At 34.4% G+C, this 24,446-nt stretch overlaps 2 protein-coding genes across 5 annotated transcripts in view; one reads left to right on the top strand and one right to left on the bottom strand.

Moving 5' to 3' along the window:
• LOC143236753 (testis-expressed protein 2-like) overlaps window positions 1–1,451 on the bottom strand; it is a 37,113-nt gene extending 35,662 nt beyond the window's left edge. For 2 of the 4 annotated variants that reach the window (XM_076475240.1, XM_076475243.1), the window contains exon 1: window positions 1,017–1,409. The gene's annotated coding sequence lies outside the window, so the exon portion shown is untranslated. Of the gene's footprint in view, window positions 1–1,016 lie in introns of all 4 variants that reach the window. The other 2 variants (XM_076475241.1, XM_076475242.1) reach the window with 2 other exon arrangements.
• The window catches only part of LOC143238925 (uncharacterized), a 291,462-nt gene that overhangs the window by 233,930 nt on the left and 33,086 nt on the right, over window positions 1–24,446 (top strand). The gene's annotated exons all lie outside the window — the stretch shown is intronic.

The raw sequence follows: 24,446 nt of genomic DNA, 5'->3' as shown, positions 1-24,446 counted from the left end.
GTGGACACAGTACAGTTGTATTTTCAAAAAGCTTTTAATAAAGTGCCACAAGCAGATCAGCAATGAAATTTATATTGATAGTGGTCAAGAGAAGATTAGTTAAATGAATAATAAAATGGTTGTATGGGAGAATGCAAGAGATCATTAGTATTGAATTAAGTGAACTTTGACTCACAAGTGGAGTGCCTCAGGGGTCAGTGCTTGAACCTTTATTTTTCTCATTTACATTACTAATACTGACATGGGCAAAATTAGTAAAGTTTGCTGATAACTATACAATTTGGGTGTATTGATACTGTTGAGGTATTATACAATGATTTGCATCAAGTGATAAACTGGAGACATATTTTGCAAATGACCTTGAGTTCCATGCATGTTTGTTAACAGGTTGTTATAATTTAGAACAATCATTTAATACATATGGAAACCCACTCAATAACATGATTGAAGAAAATAAACTTGGCATAATAATGGGTAAGTCACTGGAGTCATCAGAACAGTCCTTTGCTGCTAGTAGTAAACTTTATAACAAAATTATAGAATATACTTAATTATATGTTTATGAAGTCAAATGTGGGAATTATATAAAATATCTAATTAACTTTACTTGAAATACTGTGTACAATTTTCATCTCCAAAGAAATAATAATAATTTATAAGAAATGGCTCAGAGGATGGTTGTTTGGATGACCTGGGAAATATAACAGATTTAAGAATATTGTACTTTTAATGTAACCTGCTAAAAACTGCACTCCAAGCATCAATGATATGATTATTAATATAATCATGAAAATTTTCAAAATAACCAAAGCAGGCTACAAGTTACCTACACGTTATACATTTTTAGTCTTCAATCAGGTTATAATTGTATCTTTGGAAATTATATTTATAACTTAACTCCCGCAAACCAAATGGGTTTAATTCTGAGGAAAATAAATATTGTGAATTTGATTTATAAGGCATCATGGGATATTTTGAGAGTGACACTTGTAACTAAAATGTGTTAAGAGTTTTACGCTTTCTTGCTTGTTTCGGGTCCTTAAGCGTTAGCCATCAAACACTGGAAAGCTGGAAGCATTGAGAAAAATCTCGATGATTTGGTCCACTTCATTCGACTTGCGTCAACAACTACAGTTCAGTTAGGTTGCAACATTTCACAGGGATTATGCAAGTGCAAACACCTACTCTATAGCCCTAGGCCTAATTTGTCTTATGATTCATCACAAGTTAGTAATAATAATAATAAAACTTCTTAGGTCAAATCAAGCACAATTTACATTCAACTGTGTAATTATAAATACCTAGAATTACCTATTAGTACACGGCAAACTACCTTTACTGTTTCTTACATTTTATTTAAATAACTTTATAATCTTATCTTTGTTTATACTGAAAATAAATGTACGGAAATTTTTTATCGTGACATGAAAACTGTCAGCTGACAGGAACCTGGAACAACGGTGGTGTCCCCTTCTGGGATAATAATATAATATATTCACTTTATATTAAAATATTATATATATGTATATATATACACAATTTTAAGTTTATCTATTACATTATTCATCCTTCAAGTTAAGAAAAACAAAGGAAATTAATCAAGTCAAAAAATTAGACTTGTCAATGCTATTTCTTATTTCAAACTGTCGAGAGGGCCAGTTACAAAGTTACTTGCAAATATTTGCACACACACATATATATATTTAGAGAAAATTACTACTGGTAGAGTTAAGTCAACAAAATTAAAAGGAAGGACTGCGTTAAAAAATACAAATTCAAACCTCTGACTAATTATATTAGTTTGTTATAACCAAAACAAACTGAAACAAGAATAAATTAATAAATAAAATAAGATGCACTAATTGAAAGGATTGAGATATAAAATGTACCCTAGGTTTTGGAGGTGACAACGAAATTGGACAGACATCGCGGTGGGAATACACCGTCTATCAGTCTCAACCTCTATTCGTCAGTCTCACAAGGAGCAAAAGTAAAAAAAATAGCAATAGAAATAATAGTATATAAATAGAAATTATGAGAGCGAGAGTTGGGTGCTCAAGCCTACAACCTTCCACATCTATGTCGTTCTCACTGTCTGCACACAGTTGTGGGAAGGTGAATGCTCTTCAAAGTAAAGAAGAAAAAATAATTGAAATAAAAATAAGAAAAAAAATAAAGTGATGACGATAAACCCACGTGAAGAGCAAATTATATATGTAAAACGACTGGTATGGATAGAGAAAGTATTATGTTGAGGAGCGAACAACGTTTCGACCTTCTTCGATCGTCGTCAGGTTCACAAAGACGATGACAGAAGAAGGTCGAAACGTTGTCCGCTCCTCTACACAGTGCTTTCTCTATCCATACCAGCCGTTTTACATATATAAGAAGATAAAGTATTACCATTTGGGGGTAAGTTAGTTAAATAATTTTACCTCTTGAAGTTAGCATTCCAGATCCCATTATAGTAGAAAGATACTAACTGATAGCCCAGTAAACGACTTAAAATAGTATAACTTGGTTTATTTTGAATTTAGCGCAAAGATACACGATGACTATCTGCGTTAGTCGTCCCTAATTTAGCAGTGTAATACTAGAAGGAAGGCAGTTAGTTATCATCACCCACTGCCAACTCTTGGGCTACTCTTTTACCAACAAATAGTGGGATTGATCGTCACATTATAATGCCCCTAGGACTGAAAGACGAGCATTTTGGTGTGACAGGAACTCGAACTCGCGCCCCTCAGATAACGAGTCGAGTGCCTTAACCACCTGGCCATGCCGGGCCTATAGTAGCATGCAGGGTCCCATCAAGTTATCTAGATTAACTAGTATAACTCCCAATCACCACCCATAAAGTCTACTGTAACTATCATGCTTGAAACAAGCCTTTATATGCGGTAAGGTACATCCACTTAAAGTAGTGCTAAGTTGTTAAATAATATTTTCAAAATAAATATTTTGATTTTTTGTATGAATTTTTTACAATAATACTTATTTAGAAATTAAATCCATGATAAAAAAAGGTTTTAACAAATATTTTTGGCAATGATTCTATTGCTATATTTCATCGAATTTCTGATACTTTTTTTAACGCTGGTTCTCTACAATATCTGAAAATTATCTTGTAGATTTTCCCTACAAGTTTCACTGAAGAATTGGCAGTGAATCCTTTTGTTTCTATAATCTTTATTCATAAAGTTTATGTCTTAATTATACACTGTTAGTTCTATGTTGTTTTTTTAGGTTTAATTTTTTTACGAAAACATCGTGTGAACTGAGATTGTCAATCATAATTTTATAGTTAATTCCTTATTTTTCATTATAATTATAATTAGCCTTATAAACCATCATGATTTAACTGTTACATTTCCCTTTATAAACAAAGGCTCAGTGGTAAGTCTGAGGCGCTGATAACGCAAAAAAACCAACAACAACCGGGTTTTGATACTCGTGCTAAGAAGAGAATAGAATAGTCCATTATGTAGCTTTGTTTTAACCACAAACAAAGATCTCAAATTTTTTCTCCTGAAGTTGAACTGTTTTTGTTTTTTTAATAAACGTAATTGTTGATTAATCAATACCTAATACATTTTCAAAATTCTCATTGTGTATTTTGAACAAAATTTGAATTTTCAAAGATTTACTAATGGCTATGTTATAAAAGGAGATGATAAAATTACCACCTGAAAAGTGAAATAATAAATAATTACACGCGCGTACACAGGGTGAATGGAGTTCGGTAGAGCTACATAATTTTGTTAGATAATAAAGTTACTTATATGGTTATAGCGCAGCTGTTTATGGTACTTTGCATACTTTACATGATATACATATTTTTGATGAAGCATTAGCCTTTTTTTAAATTGAAATAGTGACAGGTAATTACTTCTGTTGACACGTTGCAATTGGAATTCCGAAGCCGTATTACTGCTGTCAGGTTTGAAGGTCGGATTCATCACAGTAGGTGTCTGTGACTTGTTGGCGATAAATTTCAACTATAAACAAATAGCACACAGTCCACTTGTTTTAAAATAATAAATTAAAACAAATCAACCGTGTATACAAATGTTCGTTACACTACTGATTATTATAGTTGTATTCAGAACTTTAAATAATTGTCTCTCTTTTTCTTATTAAAGTCAACACAGGCTAGTTCAATTACTCTGAATACAGTTCACAAAATAAACCATTCTTCTTTGCTCTGTTATTACAATGTAGTCTATGATAATTTTACTTCAGAAATCGCCACTACAAACTTAAAATCACGAAGTCTAGATCTAAATAATAATCTTTCGACGCACATTTATATCTTGAAAGAAGTCTAGAATATTCCACACAATACAGTGTACCAGTGCTTCAGTATTCCAAATACCTTTATGTTATGAAATCCCTCTCACACTACTACTAAGTTCTTGTTCATATAAACGTTCGGTATCCGCTCTCCGCCGGATTATTACAAACCGAAGAAAGACTGAGTGCTCCAGCTTCAATACATAGTTATTATGGCACTCAATATACTAACATTGAATCTGCATGTAAGTTATTTATGGAAAGGCATCGAAGAAGAATTTGAATAGTACTAAATATATATATATATATTTATTCATTTGTTTACACATATAAGTGTGTGGACCTATGGTTTTTCTACAATAAGTGTTTGTGGTTTGTTGGAGTTAAATTCGAACAATAAACGAATAGCATGCACTCCATGTGTTTTAAAATAATATATATATATATATATATATATGTTCAAAACAAGTTAAATGTATGTTCAAAGTTTCTTCATACTATGGAGGTGATATTTGTATTTTAAACATCGTACAGTTAGCTTATGGTGTCGAAATCCCACTTGGACCAATTCTGTTGCTTTGTAATTCAGTTAAGATGTCGAAATATTTGTCTCTTGTTATTGCAATAGTATCAGCGAGTTACCGTAGTTGTGTGCTGTTTCTACATGAGGACTATCTGCGCTAACCGTTCCTAACTTAGCAGTGTAAGGATAGAGTAAGCTAGTCATCACAATCCACCGCCAACTCTTGGACTACACTTTTACCAATGATTAGTGGTATTGACTGTCGCAATATAATGCCCCCAAAGTTGAAAGGACAAGCATGTTTGATGCGACAGGTATTAGAACACGCAACCCTCAGATTACAAGTCGAGCACCCTTACCATTTGGCCATGCTGGGCCATTGTGTATTGAACTTCCAATAATCATCCCCTATTTGCTAAAGCCCACACATTCTGGTTCAATTACTTATGAGCAGCCTTTTACAGGACAAAGTATTCTCCTTATCTCTTTCAAACTGTTAATCTCACTTGAACGTATCAGCATTGGGCCATTCACTTCTATGAAGTTTAACATTACGTTTTATAACTTTTCTCTGACCGAATGTCTCTTTCATGTGACTTTACTTTTACTATCGGTTCACCACTATTCATGTTTATCACTTGGGCCTTCCAGAAATTTCGATTCACTCGTTATTAACGAGTTACAAACACACGGTTTTATAGCCCCGACACCAGTGAGTTACAAACATAAAATAAATTAATAAATAATACTGCCTGCACCAAACTATCTTTCATATCTGACATGTTATTCAGTAGTCCTTAGGTATCTGACAACGAATGACTGAAATAATATGTTTGTTTGTTTTTGAATTTCGCGCAAAGCTACTCGAGGGCTATCTGCGCTAGCCGTCCCTAATTTAGCAGTGTAAGACTAAAGGGAAGGCAACTAGTCATCACCACCCATCGCCAACTCTTTGGCTACTCTTTTACCAACGAATAGTGAGATTCACCGTCACATTATAACGCCCCCACGGCTGAAAGGGTGAGGATTTTTGGCGCCACGAGGATGCGAACCCGCGACCCTCGGATTACGAGTCGCACACCTTAATGCGCTTGGCCATGCCGGGCCTTTGAAATAATATACTACTTACTATTGTAGAGTTGTTTAAATTAGTAATATAACTTAACAATCAATATCTACTATGTGTGTAGATAGTACAGTTTCTTCACTGTAATAAAACTTACATATTTATGCTATTTGAAATCCAATTCCTTATCCAGTATTACAACAGGATGACGATTTGTTGATTTTTCATTAAATATTTGTGGATGTAAACAATCACACAACTGTTTAAGATAAATTTCGTGCAAAGTTGCCTACAAAGTTAACCTTATAGCACTTGTTTTCACCACATTGTTTTTTTTTGTGGGGGGGCATGCTTCCAGATCCACTTAGCATTAGTATGCTTAACATGCTGATTGTACTTTTCACAATATGCGTTGGCTTTTGATTTTAATAAATTAGAACCCCCCACCCCTTCACACATTCTGCACACTGGGCTGGTTTATTATTACTGTCTGTAAGAACTGTGTGTTAATTGATCTAAAACAGCATAATTAATCAATATCTAATTTTACATATACACCAAGTGTTATACTACCTTGAAAATGGAAGTCTAAATTTTCTTTCGTACCAACTACAGCTTCAAGTTTCCTGAAATTATGTCAGGAACATTCCAATCATATTGACAAATAATTTTGAATCTTGCAATAACATATGTGCATTTCTTAAACAGCAACAACAAAATAGAGCAAACAACGTCTGAAATAAAAGACATCACTTAATATACATTACGTGTAATACATAAAACGATGATAGTGTGTAATTTTTGGCTTTCAAATATCTCATTGTTATACTTATGTAAAATATATTGTCAGTATCTTCATAAGTTATATTATAGATCGATAAACGTTGAATAAACTACTCTAATTAAAGTCTGTATTATTTCGAGAGTGTTTTGAATGAGTAATTATAGAAGTCGTGTCAAAGTGCTAAAAGTTACACGATTTTAATCCTCACTAATGACCCTAGAGGACAGAAAATTATGAAAATAAATAATAATACGAGTTCATGGCTAGAAGTACATTATTTGCTAGCATTGCTGCCTTTAATATTTTAATTATTTGGCGAGTTGTTGTTGAGTTACTGTGTGCCTAGTTTCCATAAGATTTATAGGCCTAGAAAGTCTATTTTCAGTACTTATATAAACTTAATTTACCATATACGCACGCACACATAATCAAATATGTGGTTCGACAAATGCGTTGATCAAAATACATAACTTATAAGACATAATCTATATCACTTACAGGTGTAAGAGGAACAGTTACATGTTACATTTATCACTTTGAACTAATCCGAGTTGATAGTAGTCAACAATATTTCAACATTATATGCAAACACCAGATGGCGATACCGTCATAGAAGTTAACATTAGTTGTTGTTGAAGTTAATGTACAATGATACAGTGTGATGTCTGTGCTCTGCCTTCCGTTGGTACCAAAATCCGGTTTCTCGCCTTGTAAGTCCTCAGATGTGCCATTGTGATATCGTGTGGCAGTAAGCATTATATCTTTAATTTGAATAAATATATAAATTTCTAACTTCTGTTATCGATCGTCACATTATAATGCTTTCACGGCTGAAATAGCGAGCATGTTTGGTGCGATGAGGATTCGAACCCATCATCCTCAGATTACGAGTTGAACGACGTAACCCACCTGGCCATGCCGGGCCCGACAAGACAGAACAAAATTATTTTTAATGCATGAAAAAAAAAAGCTTCCACAGTCTATTAATTTTTTTTTCAATTTTATATTTGAGATAAGATGTGGCTTATTGTTTAGAGTGCCTGAACTGTGATTCCCTAGAGCTCGTGGTTGGCGGTCTGTTCCGCGAAAACGAGCTCCGCGCTTTGGAGCCGTGAGTGTGTTATAAAATCGACTGTTTGTTTTTTGAATCTCGCACAAAGCTTCTCGAGGGCTATCTGTGCTAGCCGTCCCTAATTTAGTAGTGAAAGACTAGAGGGAAGGCAGCTAGTCATCACCACCCACTGCCAACTCTTGGGCTACTCTTTTACCAACGAATAGTGGAATTGACCGTCACATTATAACGCCGCCACGGCTGGGAGGGCGAGCATGTTTGGCGCGACGGGGATGCGAACCCGCGACCCTCAGATTAAGAGTCGCACGCCTCAACACGCTTGGCCATGCCGGGCCTAAAATCGACTGTCAAATCTCATTGTACAGTTCAAAATTTATACCCGGTCAAAAATTGTTCTGCCTCGTGCGTGTTTCCGAACCAAATAATTTTTCATATTATCTCAAAAGCGCATCGAGTAGACAAACGGTGAATAGCTCACGTATGAAGAATGCACACAATAAATAGTAAATTGGGAGAATGGGTGTATACTTTCATCTTGGCCTAGTTTTGAAAATTTATTGTTAGGTGACACCTAGTTATCTCCAAGATGAACGTGCATTTCATGGTTAATAAATAATCATTCTTGAAATGTATATAACAGTTCTGTGTGATCTTCTAATGTGCATCATCCATTCCTTGCGAAGCATCGTTAAAACTGTCCGTGAATCTGCTTGAAATGTTGCTTTAAAACACCACTTAAGACAGATCAGATCAACTTAATTAATGCCTCATACAGCCAACTCGTAAGGAGATAAAGTTTGTCATATGTAAGATAATGCCATTTCTGAAAATTAGTTTCTATGATCCACATAGTAATGCATCTCGTGTCATTTGCAGTCCAATTAGAAAATCTTCGCAATTTAGAGAATTGGGGCTGTTGTCTTACAACTTTAATTACGATTTGTAGAAAGAGAAGACGTTGAATAAAAATTAATTTCTTCCACTTTCCACTGGTTGAGTCGACAAAACAGATATGTAAACGTTAATGGATCTATATTATTCAATTATTTGCAAAACAAACTGAGAAATTCGTTATCACGTGATTCTCAAAATGTACAAATCTACAAGTTTATTGTTCTTATGGCTTTGCATCTTTAACATATTGCATGTATTTATATAAATCTATAACTTTTTTTTAGCTTATGTTAAAGTCATTCTGTTTATATAATCAGCATGTTATGTTTTGTGTTTGTATTTTATAACTATGAAATGAATTTGATGATTTCTTTTGTCGGTTCAGCTGGCATTTCTCGTTTTATGTTAATTGTGTACGTGCAATAAACACTGCTTTTTCCAGTTGAAACTGATTTCTGTTCTAGTTGTGTGTTATTAGCATATTTTCTTCATTCTATAAGTGTACCTTACATTATCACACTTTTCATTTCTTCTACAGATGTTACTGACATTATATGTTCCATCTATAGGTGTAACTGATATTCACTTCCACTGTAGGTGTTACTGACATGATTTTGTCTTTTTGTTGGGTTACTAACTTCATACTCTTCCACTATAGGTGTTACTGACATCATTTTGTCTTTTTGTTGGTGTTACTAACTTTATATTCTTCCACTGTAGGTGTTACTGACATTATTTTGTCTTTTTGTTGGTGTTATTAACTTCATATTCTTTCACTGTAGGTGTTACTGACATGATTTTGTGTTTTTGTTGGGTTACTAACTTTATACTCTTCCACTGTAGGTGTTACTGACATGATTTTGTGTTTTTGTTGGGTTACTAACTTTATACTCTTCCGCTGTAGGTGTTACTGACATTATTTTGCCCTTTTATTGGTGTTATTAACTTTATACTCTTCCACTATAGGTGTAACTGACATTATATTCTGCCTCTGTAGGTGTTACTGATATAATATTCTGCCTCTGTAGGTGTTACTGATATAATATTCTGCCTCTGTAGGTGTTACTGACATAATATTCTGCCTCTGTAGGTGTTACTGACATTATATTCTGCCTCTGTAGGTGTTACTGACATTATATTCTGCTTCTGTAGGTGTTACTGATATAATATTCTGCCTCTGTAGGTGTTACTGACATAATATTATGCTTCTGTAGGTGTTACTGACATAATATTCTGCCGCTGTAGGTGTTACTGACATAATATTCTGCTTCTGTAGGTGTTACTGACATAATATTCTGCTTCTGTAGGTGGTACTGACATTATATTCTGCCTCTATAGGTGTTACTGACATTATATTCTGCCTCTGTAGGTGTTACTGATATAATATTCTGCCTCTGTAGGTGTTACTGATATAATATTCTGCCTCTGTAGGTGTTACTGACATTATATTCTGCCTCTGTAGGTGTTACTGACAGATGTAGCTGATATTAATTGTTTCTTCTGTATTTGTAACTTTTTACATTTTTACACTTGAAGATATTGCTATCAGGTAACCTTTACAGAACGATGGCAACAATGGATTTTTCTGCAGCTTTCGAAAATAACCATATGATAACAAGCATCATATAAGACGTGGATGCTAAAGTTCAGCACTGATGGATTGGTTGCAAGTCATTTAATGGCGCTCGTTAATCCGAGATAGCTTTGGACAGATGATTTTTGAGTGTGTTTGTGTAATGTCCTTTTTTATTGCTGTAGATCCCTGAAGAAGAGTTTAATGGTGAGAAAGTTTGAGTAAAAGGTACAATTAAAACCACACAACAACTACAGTAAAACGACGACCTCTTGGGAAATCTGATTCGAAATTAGGTTCGAGCCTGGAAAGTTGCACGTGACGGTTATATTGAGGACATCATGAGTTTGGACACATTAATGTAACACGTAAAAGTCCTGGAGTTGTCTTAACCAACAAATAGAAGATCTCAAGCACAATGATTTGAGTGTAGAACGACTCATAGAATTAACTAAAACTGATTGTACGTGTAACTTAGTTTTTCTAATTATCAAAATTATTCACTAGTTACAAAGCTATAAATAGAAGGAAATTCGCTTTCAATAATCGAAAAGTGGAGGAACTTGGAACTCTCTGTTTGCCGAAAGATGACAATGAGACAAATTTTTACAAAACTGACACAAATAACATTGGATATAATTGCTTCTCCTTGAAGTATAACAAACACAAATATAGTTTCTTATTCGAACGACAGAGGATATGTCAAAATCAAAATTTAGAGCCATAATATATGAAAACACTAAGATACACTACCGTGTTATGGTAAGTTATTTATCACATTTAACTGAAAATAGTCTTATTAAAGTATTTTTACCCCATACACATCGGAAGGGGTGTGTTGTGAAACTAGGGTTTTCATTAGTTAGATTTAAGCCAATATTAAATAGTCTTCAACAAGACTAGATAGTAGTGTATGTGCTTCTGTGTGTAGTCGGTTGGTTCGATTCATTTGAAATCGTTCTATTAAAACCCAAAAGCGTTTTCTATGATTTCGTTATTTAGTTTGTGATATTAAACAATATGGTAATAAAAAGTAGACCATTCTCTTTACGAGTTTCAACAACATTCAAAAATAGTTTGTCAGTCGAAGTTTTTGAATAGGCAATATAAGTGAAGAGGAAAGAAGTAGTTCTTTATGGTGTATTCATTGGTCGAGATGATATGGATAGGTTCTGTTCCTCCAATGTTCACGAAAGAAACGATGAATTTCTTACTTTGTCAACTAGTTCTCTATTTGCTTTCAATCTTGGTTTCATGGCGTTTTGTCTGTTACAAAGTATTTTACACAGCCAGTTATCAAGACGCTCAGAGAGAGTTTTTTTTTTTTATCCAGCTTTCCTCAACTGAGAGTATGTTCATTTCGTACACGTGAGGAAAATTGGCTGGTTGTATCTGTATTAGTTGACACGTCTTTACGGCGTGAAAACTCGTGCGCTACAGCAGACACGAGCGTGTGTGTGTTTTTCGAATAGCAAAGCCACATCCGGCTATCTGCTGAGCCCACCGAGGGGAATCGAACCCCTGATTTTAGCGTTGTAAATCCGGAGACATACCACTGTAATAGCGGGGGGGGGGCAGCAGATACGAGGGTTTAGAACCATTCTCACACCACATAATATTGAAACTGGGTCGAGGCTAGTAAAGTATTTGTACTATTTCATCTGAAGGCAAAACCAAACCACGGATTTGTGGGAAAATACAGTTCTCTCGGTTATTTTATTAGAAGCTCGGGACTTCGTTTTTGGTATACAGATATATAAGTTATGAACACTGGATTTAAGGAATCTCTTATTTCCTGAACCCCATTATGAGCAACCAGATTCTTCTTGACTTTTCTCACACGAAGTTAGTGTTAGAGTACTTCAGGGACAAACTCTTGGAAATAGCTGTTTAGAGTTCTCTCACACTCACGCGCTGAATACTACATCATATTGAACATTTTCAATAAAAATGCAAAGAGTGAAAAGATGTTTATTCATAGAATGTTAAGTGGTGGTTACTAATGGAATGGTAAGCGGTGGTTATTATTTGAGTACTAAAAGGTAGTTTTTCTTGGAATGTTGATTGATAGTTGTTTATGGAATGTTAAATTGTGTTATTTATAGAACCTTAACTGGTTGTTATTCAAAGAATGTTAAATAATGGATATTATTTGAATGTTAAATGGTGGTTATTTACAGAATTCTAAATGGTTGTTATGATTTGGATGTTAAATAATGGTTATCCATTGAATGTTAAACAGTGATTGATTATGGAATGTTAAGAAGTGGTTATTTGTGGAATGCTAAAACATGGTATTTACAGAAGGTTAAATGGTTATTATTTATAAAATGTTAAGTGATGGTTATTCATAGAATGTTAAATGGTGGTTATTCATGGAATCTTAAATAGTGGTTATGTATGGAATGTTAAATGATGGTTACTTATAGAATGTTAAATGGTGGTTATTCATGGAATATTAAATGGTGACTATTCATGGTATGTTAATTGTGGTTTCGTATGAAATGTTAAATGATGGTTTTTTATAGAATGTTAAGATGATGGTTATATTCATGGATTGGTAAATGGTTATTATTTATGAAGTATTAAGTGATTGTTAGTTAAGAAATGTTAAATGGTGGTTATTTATGGAATGTTTTACTCTACATCCGTTTACGTTTCACTAAATAACTAGTCCCCCGTTGGTACAGAGGCAAGCCTACGGACTTACAACGCTAAAATCAGAGGTTCGATTCCCCTGGGTGGACACAGCAGATAGCCCGATGCGGCTTTGTTAAAAGAAAAACACATTAAGTAAATGAATTTTCTTTGTACTGCATTTTCAAGGAACTAATTACAAACAAAATATTTAATATTAAATAAGGAACCTCATGATATATTAATATATATCTAAAAATGGGGTTAATTTTAGCGAAATAGCTAATAATAAATGACTTAATATATTGATAAAGAGGCTTAGTATACTAATTAGGATATATGCTGTTAATTAAGTTAAGCGAGTTAATAGTAATTAAAAAACTTTATTTTCAAAGTTTATGTTGACTATTAACATAGGAGGGGAAGGAAAGGAAGATGTAACCCTATCTTTAATTATTCCTTGCCCTTCACCCCTACTTAAAACACAGTTGTGCCACGTATTAGTATGTTTAGTAAAAATTATACATTTAAAGGCTTTATTAAGGTGCGCTTAGAAAACACAACCCACATTGTATTTTTATTACTCCCTTCCCAACTTTTATCTATTTTGATTACTCCATAGAAATCCAGATGTCAAAGTCGAAAAGCGTTATTGAGTCTCCTTTTTACGGTAAGTAACCTCCCACGAGTACACATCTAATCAAACTTTCAAATCATCCATTGATTGTACTTTTGATTTAGTGTTAACTTGGACTCGGGGGAAAAATAGCAAAATTTACTCGGACCATAAAAGATACATGGATCCACTTAGCAATTAAAGCTCATTTATTACAACACGTCTGTGAGCTCTGTTTAAGTTAAAACATAAATTTTGCTGTAAATTCTTAATTACTGAACCAGAGGAAACGTGTGAGCGTAAAACTTCTGTATATTAGTTGCTTATTGAGAGAATTTTATTTGGTTTGGTTTATTTTGAATTTCCCGCAAAGCCACACGAGGGCTATCTGCGCTAGCCGTCCCTAATTTAGCATTGTAAGACTAGAGGGAAGGCAGCTACTCATCACCACCCACCGCCAACTCTTGGGATACTTTTTACCAACTAATAGTGGGACTGACCGTCTATTTATAATGCCCCCACGGCTGAAAAGGCGAGCATGTTTAGTGCGACAGGATTCGAACCCGAGACCCTCGGATTACGAGTCGTGTGCCTTAACCCACGTGGCCATGCTGGGCCTTTGTTGAGATAAACCACCTCTTGGGTATGCTTCTTCAACCCTTGTAACTGTTGTGTACAGATATTGGATGCATGAGGTTTTGGCTTCTGTCTTGGACTTATTCCAGGTGGGGCAACGGTAAGTCTATAGACCTACAATGCTAAAGTCCATGGTTCGATTCCATTCGGAAGACACAGCAGCTAGCGCAGTAGAGCCTGGCACAGGCTAGTGGTTCAGGCACTCGACTCGGAATCTGAGGGTTGTGGATTCGAATCCCCGTCACCGAACATGCTTGCTTTTTCAGCCGTGGGGACGTTGTAATATGGTAGTTAAACTCACTATTCATTGATAAAAGAGTAGCCCAAGAGTTGGCGATGGGTGGTGTCAATTCGCTGTCATCCTTCTAGTCTATGGCTGTTAAAATAGAGACGGCTAGCGTAGATAGCCCTCTAGTAGCTTTGTTCAAAATTCACACCAAACTGATAAAAAATCTAAAGTTCCCACATAGTGCATAAGAGTCCCTAATCACCGCAGTGAGAACTAAAGCCCTCCCACCTTCGACAGTGGAAGACATATCATTCATCTTTAGTTCCGACAAAGAAAGGGAGTGTCTATATAGCTACCTCATTGAAAAATAATGACTTTTACAATATAAGCAACACTTTGCCCGAAAGTTAAGGTTCTGAGAGGAACATTATATTTTAAAGCACGTGAGATACACGTCATACATTCTCCCAATTTCACGTTTGAGAGTTAGTGCACATAAAAGCGTTGCAGAAACAATTATGCCCCTGTGTACGACCGTATAAAAACCAAATCCCATTTCAATTTCGTGACATAATGTGCTTTCATATTTCATATTCTTTCAGCCATTTTGTTGTCTTCAGAAGTTCGGTTTTCACTCACGTTTCTCATAATGTTGAACAAACTTTAGGGCACAAGGTCTCACATTTTTTAGTTTGATTTTGTTTGAAGTCTGTTGTAGTTCACCTTTCGATATAGGCTGTAGAATAACATTAAATTAAAGAGATACAAAAACTAGAAAATCTACAAGTTCAAGGCTTACAAAACATACGAGCTCAATGGTAACAAAATCTATAGAGCCTACGAGTTCCAGGGTTACAAACACTAGAACAAGGGTTGCGATCATTTTCAAAACCTTCCCGGCTTGTAGCGTATAGTGTGGTGTAACTTCTTAAAGCGGGCGATTTCAAAATTTGTCATAAAGCGTGTTTAGGTTGTTGCAAATGGAACATCGTTTCTAAAAATTAGAACTTTATTGTTTGATGTTAACCACAAAGCTACGCAAATTGCCTATCTGTACTATGTCTACCATGGGTATCGAAACTCGGTTATTAACGGTATAGTTCCGCAGACATACCACTATGCCACTAGGGGGCTCAGTTTGGAATCTTTTAAAATGTTCTTGCCCTTTTTTTTTTTTTTTTAACTCGTACATACAAATATGTAGACACGTGCACGTACATCATTCATTTCTTGAGATCGAATCAAGGTAACCAATCAGGAGAAACATTAGAGATTAGTATTTAATTCAGCTTTTACAACAGAAACCAAAGGCAGATGAAAATAACGTTTAATGTCGGTTATACAGTACAACTGTTCTCACTTATCGTATATACAGGTACACATAAACCAACAAGATAAATGCTGCTTGAAACGCAGGCAGATTTTTAAAATTTTTTTTTTGAAGATGTAAAAAAAACATCTTTGGAAGAAATTATTTTTATTTCAGTGGTTCGTAGGAAAACACAGAATCAACAGTATCACACGTTCCTTGTATTATTCCAGATGTTTTGTGACATTTTTGAAATCAGTTTCTACTTTCAGTGACAATGAAAAACATTTTTATGTTTGTGCACAGTTCCCAGTCTTTTCTCTATTCAAATTCTGCCGTTTAAAAGCTGACGGCCGGACATGGCCAGGTGGTTAAGGCACTCGACTCGCAATCCTAGGGTCGCGGGTTCGAATCCCTGTCATACCCAACATGCTCGCCCTTTCAGCCGTGGCGGGATTATAATATGACAGTCAATCCCACTATTTGTTGGTAAAAGAGTAGCCCAAAAGCTGGCGGTGGGTGATGATGACTAGCTGCTTTCTCTCTAGTCTTACACTGCTAAATTAGGGACGGCTAGCACAGATAACTTTCGTGTAGCTTTGTGCAAAATTAAAAATACAAACAAAGCTGACAGTAACAAATTAAATTTTGTTAGATATTTTTAAAAATAGCACAGTTACCAATAGGTACAATGTTCTCTTCAGGAGTTTGAGATGTAAAATAGAAGTAGAAAACGATCTTCTTTAAGGAAAATGATGTTTTGTTTGTTCGTTTGAAGTTAAGTACAAAGCTACACAACGGGCTATTTGTGCTCTGTCCACCACGGGTATCTAAACCCAGTTTTTAGCGTTGTAAGTCCGCAGATAGATATGCCACTGCGGGATGGGGGGTGGAAATTGATATTCTAACTGGAAATTTTGCTATTGTGGTATTAAAATAATTAACCACCAACACACGTTGTACGCTACAGTCTAAAAAAATTCCTCAGACAAAACACAAACTATTAAATAATAGATTCGAATGTACGACTAATACAGAGAGACTGATAATCGTTACTGCTCCGGAAATTCAAACGGTAGCAGGAAGGAAATTTCTGTGAATGTCTTTTATATGATATCTTACAAAGTGAGTATTTCAAACTTCTTGTAACTAAAAACAATAAGTCGTGGTGCTGTGACTAGAGACGTAAGTGTGTCAGCTGAAAACAGTGGTAAAAATCAACAACCTTCGAACATCAACTGACGAAAGAAGTGTCGTTTGGATCGAATGTTTATTTTCATACAAGAAAAAGAACTCAAACGTTGAGACTGAAAGCTATTCCACTAATGGAACTGTGTATGGCTTCAATAAATTTCTGAAAGAAAGAAATACTTGAAAATGTCGAAGTATTGGCTAAAAAAAGCATAGAGTTATTGTCGTTCAAGGCGAATAAAGCAAAAAATAAAAATTTATTGTAATTCAAGACACGTATGATAATATTCGAAGTCCTAGTGTATTTTCTGCGCTTCAGTTTCCTGCATTTGGTAGATATAGAAACTATATAATTTAATTATCAGTTACTTTCAGTGAAGTACACCAGGATCGGACGTCTTTGATATTTATGGTTTTTTTTTTTTGCTGCTCTTATTAACATCTGTTGAAAACTTAAAAAAATTATCGCAGTATTTTAAGGTTTATGATTTATTACGAGATGAAAGATTTAACAGGTTATCAAATTCATTGATAAATCTTCTTGATTTATTCTACAACATTTGAGTTATGATTAACTGCGCAGTCTCCAACTCTTTGCTGTGAGTGGATAAATTATTCTTGGGTGTAAGATCATGACTTTATGTTGGTTATTTGATATTTTCTTTGAGTTTTCAGCCTGCATTGTCGATTTCTCAGAAAAATATGGTTGAACTTTTAAAACCTTTAACTTGGATTTTGGTTATAATATATTTGTTACATGTGAAAGAAAACGAATGTGTGCTAACACTGACGCTACTTCAAATGTGTGTGTATTGTTTAATAGCGTGTATACAATAAAGGTGATATAATTTTCAAAGCTGATGACGCCACGGTTGTTTATATTTATATTACTGTGGGTATACAAAGACTCCGTTCTCATTTTAAACTTAGATGTATTACATAGATCAGGTTTCGTTACAAATGAAAAAAAAAAGTTTATCACTCACATTTCCAGCAAGAGATAAAATATCTGGATTTGCATTGCAATTTGCAAATAAAAACAACCACAGTTGCGAAACACCATCTTGTTTGCTTGGCATAATGTGCAAATCTTTTCTTTCTCTTGTATATTGTCTCTGAGACATCGACCAACACAGTGAAGATGACTTAGCGTTTCAATTGGATATATCAAAGCCAATATTTATTCCTCAGAAATTCCCGCCAAAAGGCACATACAGTATTTTCGTACTTTGTTATGTGCATATCACATACACATTGTAGTACTAGCAGTTTATTTAACACGTTTGGAATTCGCTTGCAACATAGTTAACTACACTAGAATGCGTACGTATAGTACATGCACTCCACATTTAGCCTTGAGCCTGTTTAGAACTCTCTTAATACGTGCTCGGTCAGAAGGACCGACCAAGTGACCTTTTATTACTTGTACATAGTTTTAATACTATAACGTTTACTACAGTATATGTATCTTCACAACATTTCAGATGTCATTTGGTAATGTATAAAACCTTTCTTTGCAGTAAAAAAAATATTCTGTATCTGTTATTGTTTTCTGTACACTAACTCTATACAAAGTTGATCATTTTGATGTTCTAGTTAATAAATCTAAATTATCTTGTTTATCGATTGTCTTCAAATTGTAACATGAAACTCATAACAGTATAAATCTGTTTATACTTGAATTTAATTGTGTTATTGCCCCTTAAACGTGTCTGAATATTGGCACTGCTACTAGTAATGCTATTCAAACCATTATACGCTGTTAATCACTTTGGGAAAGTGCGGCTCATGATATCGAATCACATTACCCACGATATATTCCCATTCCAAGCTACTCGCGTATGTGCCTCTTGTAAACTTTACTATATTATTTATTTTACCTATTATAACCTCAACTAATCTGAAGTTTTTACGTATTAGTTACCTTTATAATAACAAGTCAAAATACACATTAAAAACAAGAAATGAAGTACTTACCCGGCTGGGTAATTTTATTTGCTGTCGACTGGAGTTGACAATTAACTCCACTTTTTTATATTAATGGTAATAGTACACGAAATAATTTTTATTTAATTAAATAACGCACAAAAGAACATAGCATAATAACACAAGAATTCAGAGACAATGTCACTTCACTGTCACAGTTTTATTCTGGCTTTCTAAGTACTCAACAAGAGCTGTTAAAAAAGTTAATCCAAACTTATCAGTGTGTTATCTGTGGGAACGAGGCTTGTAATGGAAGATAAAATTACATTTTTCTGCACAAAAACAACGTAATATAATATATCATATGATAGACAAAATGCTTGGCTTTCAATTGGTTAAAATGATATAGTATTAAACGTATGAGAGAACTATTGACACATCGTAAAAGAGAGGATGTGAGAGACGAGTGCAGCAAGAAAGGTTTGATTTTTTATTTTACGTAATCAATTAAAATTAAAAAAACAAGAAAACTGTTTAGTCCAAAGATGGCAATGTTATAACATGTAATTTGAATTATATTTTGTGCTATTTGGAGGGATGTTAAATAAACTAGAGAAGAGGGGATACCCTGAAAAAAAATCACATTTCTCACACTAGGGGAACTCAGGATTATTTTTAAATTTTACTTCATAAAATTGAAACCTAAAAGTTCTTAAAATATTCTTAAAATCCCCGTCGCGCCAAACATGCTCGCCCTTTCAGCCGTATGGGCGTTATTTAGTGACGGTCAATCCCACTATTCGTTGGTAAAAAGAGTAGCCTAAGAGTTGGCGGTGGGTGGTGATAACTAGCTGTCTTTCCTCTAGTCTTACACTACTAAATTAGGGACGGCTAGCGCAGATAGCCCTCGAGTAGCTTTGTGCGAAATTCAAAACAAACAAACAAACAAATATTCTTAAAATATGAATTATAACCTACGATGCTACGTTATTATAACTGGTATGACACTCATTAAAAACCTCGTGACATGCGCAGTAAAAGATGCTCGTGACTAGAGAGATGATTATTGCTATAAAGTCACTGGACAGTTTCTGCTTCAAAAAGCCAATGAGATCACGTTGTTAAGCGTGAGACCTCACCAAAAATAAACTAGATTAATTTGAACTACAATTTATGGTAACTTTGTTCAGCTGAAATATTTTCAAATCACTTCTTTCTTGGTTAATCGATTTTTGCTGAGGTGTTTGGGATCTCTGGCGGTTTAAAGGTTCTGCATCATATACTAGGAACTATTTCGTTTATGAAGTTTTATACATGATACAATTGCATATTAGGGTTTGAAGCTTAACAAAAACGTTATTAGAACAAAAACATAGCATTTACCTCTTTTTAGGCCCAGCATGGCCAGTAGCCAGGTGGCTAAGGCACTCGGCTCGCAATCCGAAAGTGGCGGGTTTGAATCCCTGTTACATCAAATATGCTCGCCCTTTCAGCCGTGGCGGCGTTACAATGTGACGGTCAAGCCCGTTCTGTATGTAGGTGGTTGTGATTGTCTGGAAAGGGTTGTATTTGATGTATTTCATTAGAATGTGCTTCTAATGATGAAACTAGGTTATACCAGGCGTACAATACATTTTTTGATAAATTATTAAATTGTTCAGACGTGTCTTCTGTAAAGATTTTTAAACTGTGGTTTGATTTTTGTCATGTTGATCTTAAGATTGTTTCAGACTTTTAGACTGTAATGTAATATTTATGAAGAAATCTTCCGGTTCTCTTTGGTAACTAAAAATAAATTCTGAACCAAGGTATTTAGCTTCCCCAGGGAAGCTTGCTGAGTTGTTGAAAGAGAAAATTATATTGTGGTTTCATATTATTTTCCGATAATTGTTGGTATATCTTCTCTACTCAGTTTAATTTCCTTTGTTTAGAAGCTATACACATAGTATATATAGCAGAAAATAGCTGATGTGGTAACAAAGGCCCGGCATGGCTAAGCGTGTTAAGGCGTGCGACTCGTAATCATAGTATCGCGGGTTCGCATCCCAGTCGCGTCTTGGGGGCGTTATAAGTTACGGTCAATCCCTCTATTCGTTGGTAAAAGAGTAGCCCAAGAGTTGGCGATGGGTAATGATGACTAGCTGCCTTTCCTCTAGTCTTACACTGCTAAATTAGGGACGGCTAGCACAGATAGCCCTCGAGTAGCTTTGTGCGAAATTCAAAAACAAACAAGTGGTAACAAAGTAATTCTCAGACTAAAGTCTTGATTGTGAAATAAAGCGACAAGTCTGTGGACTAAATCTTCAAAACCGAGGTTTCGATACTCATGGTAGATACGTCGTGTAGTTTTGTCCTGAACTCGAAACCGTCTTCTTTTTCTCTAGTTATTTAAAATATTGATAATTATAAAGGAATAATGAATATGGACAGGACAGGCACAAACAGAACATTACTTGTTTTTTTATTTCAGTCCGCTGCTTGAGATCTCTCAAGAATCCTTTTTACACTTGCTTCGTTAAACCCTAAATGTTAATTGACAAGTTCTAAACCGACCCAGTACGCTAGCTGAAAGAGATGAAAGTTGGTAGAAAATTTAAAACAGTCTGTTTCCATGTCTCTTCTTCTGGGAAACAGCAGAAACACATCCAGTCGAGTTTAAAGATCTAATTTATTTCCATGTCGCGTGCTTGCAATTTGCAGTAAAGAGATAGGGGAAAGGCAGAGTCTGAAGAAAAAGAATTATATCTTTAGTTAGGCAGACGATCGATTCAGTTCTCTGGCGTGCAGTACTTACTTGTACTGGAATACTTCTTACATTCTCAGAGAGTTTCTTCAGAGGTCCACAGCTTTAGAAAGAAACAGTGTCTTAGTGGTCATTACCAGAAGATATTTTCCTTTTTGTAGTTAAAATGAACTACATCCACAAAATAAACTCTGAACAGTGCTTAACTAACTCCTATGAGTTTTTATTGTACTTACTATACCGATTGGAGTTTGTAGGCGGAAGAGAATTAACCCTCGCGCGTGTTTGCTACGTATGTTTACTAGCAGAACAGTAAATTATAATATGGTATATTAAAATAGTGTGAGTCTGTATCTTTTATTTATTGTACTTACTAAGATATGCTATTGTTTGTTGACTTTAGTGTTTATTATTATTTTATTTTGGCAAGTTATTGTTTGTGAACTTTATTCGTAAGTATCCAACAACCTATTGTTTGACTTTAAGATAGATAATTATTTGTCAATTTTCTATTTTACTGAAATTACTCATTGTTTGTAGAATTTCCTACATTATTACGGGAAGTCATTGTTCATTGTCTTATTGCGGGAAGTCAATACTGACTGTTTTTTTATTACGGGAGATCATTGTTGATTGTTTAATATTATTGTGTGAAGTAATTATTGATTGTTTAATGTTATTACGGGAAGTCATTGTTGATTGTTTTAACGTTATTACATGAGGTCATTGTTGATTATTTTATGTTATAACGGGAAGTGATTGTTGATTGTTTTATGTTATAACAGGAAGTCATTGTTGATTGTTTTACGTTATTACGAAAGGTCACTGTTGATTGTTTTATGTTATTACGAAAGCTCATTGTTGATTGTTTTATGTTATTACGAAAGGTTATTGTTGATTGCTTTATTTTATTACGGAAGGTTATTGTTTATTGTTTCATGTTATTACGAAAGGTCATTGTTGATTGTTTTATGTTATTACGAAAGGTCATTGTTGATTGTTTCATGTTATTACGGAAGGTCATTGTTGATTGTTTTATGTTACTACGGAAGGTCATTGTTGATTGTTTTATGTTATTACGGAAGGTCATTGTTGATAGTTTTATGTTATTACGAAAGTCCATTGTTTGTTAACATTCATACTTATTCTACTGTAATGAGAAGTTAATCACAGAAACGTAAGTTGTTTCAGTTAAAATCTAAATCTGCATTGTTCATAAGAAATAAATATAAGTTATATAACTTGATAGTTCACAATCTTCTTACACACAGTCAAATAAGTAAACTATGTTATAATCTGAATATTGACGATCTAATCATGTAGAGTAGGAGTAAAGTAACTTAAAGGTTCCTGGTTCTGGTTGAATGTAAGTGGTTGAAAGAATAAAATACGATTTTCTTTATATTTTCGGATATAAAATTGTCTCTCACACTGACTTACGTCATTTGGTTTTCTCCATGATATGAGGACTTATCTATCATTTCACTTTTCCAAGTGTAAATTATAATACCGTTAGAATTCAAATCATAATTATTAACTGTTTCACAACTCCAATAATTATTAGTTTTGAAGTTTTTATTTCTCATGACACTCATGTTAATGTGCTGTTCCCTCTAAGTAGTATGCATTTCATAGTTTTATTTTACACCAATATATATCGGATAGATTTGTATATCAATTCTTAGAAATATCACAACACAGAAACGTCCTCAGATTTTCCAGGCTTTCAGTTTAGGATCTTTATTTATCAAATATATTCGAATGACCCAAGATGACATCGTGTTCACAACAAGACAGCACTAAGTTCGTTACACGTTTTCTTCAGCGTTTTGTTTTTCTGCAATCTAAGTTATTTAGAGGGGTCGTCGTGTACATAGAAATCGGTCGTAGTTGCACATTCGGACGTCACAATCTGAAACAAACAAACAAAGGTTTAGAAATTTTTTGCATCACCCGTTGTGCAGTTAAACAATTATCGTTCTTTTTGTGACAAAATATTTCGTTAACACTTTACGTTTTGAGAAAATATTGTATATATCTCACTGACATGACCACTGCTTTATTTCGTGTAGGGGGAGGGTTAGAGTGGTTGTCTACAAATGTTTGTTTTGAATTTTATGCAAAGCTACACGAAGACTATCTACTCTAGCCGCCCCTAATTTAGCAGTGTAAGACTAGAGGAAAGACAACTAGTTATCACTACCCACCGCCAACTCTTGGGCTACTTTTTTGTCAACAAATAGTGGAATTGACCATCACATTATACGCCCAAACGACTTAAAGGGCGAACACGTTTTGTGTGAGGGGGATTTGTCTACAAACGTCGATCATTTCATTCACTATATACGCCCCCTGACAACGAACTCTTGAGAACTACTAATAACAGTATAAACGCATCCTGTTTCTGACCCTTCATCTTTTCTTTTCTTTTTTTTTAGTGGTGGTGGTGAAAAAATGTTAGTAAAGTATTGCACCAGAAATTTATGCACATGTTCTTGTAGTTTTATTTTCTGTCCTCTGTGCAATTTTTAGTAGTTTTATTTTAATTTAAAACAAACGTGAAATACCGGACATGAGATTCTCATAAGTATTTCTACTTCATCCTTCAAAACCTACAAACGGTTCCTTTCTTAAATACAAGTGGTTATTATTACATTTTCACACAACTGTGATAACAAACAGTATTTCTAAGTTTAACTGTGAAAACGATGGTCTGTCCATTTATTAAAAAATCTGTTTTACTTTATGAGAAACGTTTCAAACCAAACAGGGATCACCAAAGTATTTCTATAAATCATTTACGAATGTGGAGAATTTTGTAAGTGATTAAAAACAACTATTCAGTTTAAGCCTTGTTGTCAGGATATGTAGCTTCTTGATGACGTAATATGATGTAAATATATATATCACCGAGTAATTGGTTTGTTTTGAATTTCGCGCAAAGCTACGCTAGG

Source organism: Tachypleus tridentatus, chromosome 13 (assembly GCF_004210375.1).
Source record: "Tachypleus tridentatus isolate NWPU-2018 chromosome 13, ASM421037v1, whole genome shotgun sequence".
NCBI lineage: Eukaryota > Metazoa > Arthropoda > Merostomata > Xiphosura > Limulidae > Tachypleus > Tachypleus tridentatus.
The sequence above is the reverse complement of the archived record's forward strand: the minus strand, read 5'-3'. Positions and strand labels throughout refer to the sequence as shown.